Here is a 1761-nt window from a genome sequence, read left to right as displayed (position 1 = left end):
AAAAAAAAAAAAAAGTGGCTCGCGATCCTCAAAAAAAAAAAAAAAAAAATTTCATATACAGACTCTTGTAGGCAAACAAAAATGGCCTGCAAAAGTGTTCATGTCCTAATTCCTGGAATCTGTGAATATGTTACCTGGAGCATCAAAAGGGATTTTGCTGAAGTGATTCATGTTAAATGTGTTAAGGTGGGGAGATATCCTGAACTATCTGGGTGGGCCCAATATAATCACAAGCAAGTTTAAAAATGAAAGGGGTTGGGGCTGGCAGGTGGCATGGTGGTTAGGGGCACTGGACTCCCACATGGCCGATTGCAGTTCGAGTCTTGGACCTGGCTGCTTGATTTCTCACTTTCTCTTTCTCTCTCTCTCTCTCTCTCACTCAGTTCCTTTCTGGTAAAAATAAACAATAAAACATTTAAAAAAGTTAAATAAAATAAACCAATTCTTTGGAAAAAAAAAATGGAAGAGGTAGACAGAAAAGGACAGAGAAAAAGATGTGATTGTAGAAGCAAGTCAGAGAGAGGCAACATACCTGGCTTTGAAGATAGAGGAAAGGGCCAGAAGCCAAGGAATGTGGGTGGACTTTCCAAGTTTGGAAATACTAATAGAAATGTCTTCTCACCTAGAGCCTTGAGAAGGGAACAAAGCCGTGCTTGCATCTTGGAGGTTAGCCCAGCAAGACTCAAGATGGATTTCTAGCTTATCAAATTATAAAGTGATATATTTGTGTTGTTTTATGTCACTAAGTTTTAGTAATTTGTTACAGAAGCTATTGAAAACTAATATATACAAAGGTAGAGGAAAAAGTATGTAATGAACCCCCTTTTCCCCATTACCCAGCTTCAGCAATTCACAATCTATCATCAATCTTGTTTTATCTTTACTTAGCTAACTCACTTTAGTCCCTTCGTACTTATTTTTTATGAAAACTCCAGGAATATCTTTTCATTTGTAGAATTTCAAAATGTACCTCTGAAATATAAGGACTCAAAAAACTAACAAAGTGATGTTAGCAGGCCCAGGCACTAGCACAGTGATTAAGTGCTGCACATGAAAAGTGGGACTCTCATGTGGCCAAAACGTATGGTATGCATGCCCCAAATCTTGATAGGATGGAGAAATGGAGGAAAAAGGATTGGGGGTGTGGGGAAAAGCTTTCTGGTGAGTGCACATGCCTGCTGGTAACAATAAAAAAAGAGTGGCTTTAGCATTATCACTCCTGGCGTATTACCAGTATTTTAACATTTATAGTCCAGGTGTTGATTTAGTATTGAGAAATTTAGCAAGAACGAGCATTTAACTATAAGAATGGCATGTTATGGGAACCAGCAGTTAGCGTAATGGCTATGTCGCTGGTCTCCCACGTAGTTGACCGCGGTTCGCATCCCGGACCTGGTGGCTTAAAACTCATGTCGGGCGTGTGTGCGTGCGTGCCCAAGATCCCGAGAGGAGAATGGAGGAGAAGGGATTGCGGTGTGACCATCCCCCCTGGGGGGTGATTTCTCGCTTTCTGTCTCTCTGTCTCTCTGTCTGTCTGGCACGCGCCCTATAGCGAAAAAACCTCTCCAAAAAGAAAAAAGAATGGCATGAGTTAAGTTATGACTTAACTCTTCTGATGTGTAAAAATACACTGATTATAAGCATTATTTTCAGTCTGTTATGTCTTTTATCTTTGATAACATTTTAAATTTTTTTTTTTTTTGGAGAGGTTTTTGCTATAGGGCGCGTGTGCTTGCCAGACAGAGACATAGAGACAGAAAG

General features: G+C 40.0%; 1 protein-coding gene across 1 annotated transcript in view; it reads left to right on the top strand.

Annotated features, from left to right (window-relative positions):
• LOC102487630 (DNA repair and recombination protein RAD54B-like) overlaps window positions 1-1761 on the top strand; it is a 67890-nt gene that overhangs the window by 17118 nt on the left and 49011 nt on the right. The window lies entirely within an intron of this gene.

The sequence above is a fragment of the Tupaia chinensis genome, unplaced genomic scaffold (genome assembly GCF_000334495.1).
Source record: "Tupaia chinensis unplaced genomic scaffold, TupChi_1.0 Scaffold138407_1, whole genome shotgun sequence".
Classification (NCBI taxonomy): domain Eukaryota; kingdom Metazoa; phylum Chordata; class Mammalia; order Scandentia; family Tupaiidae; genus Tupaia; species Tupaia belangeri.
Note: the sequence above shows the minus strand (reverse complement) of the source record. Positions and strands in the feature narration are given on the sequence as shown.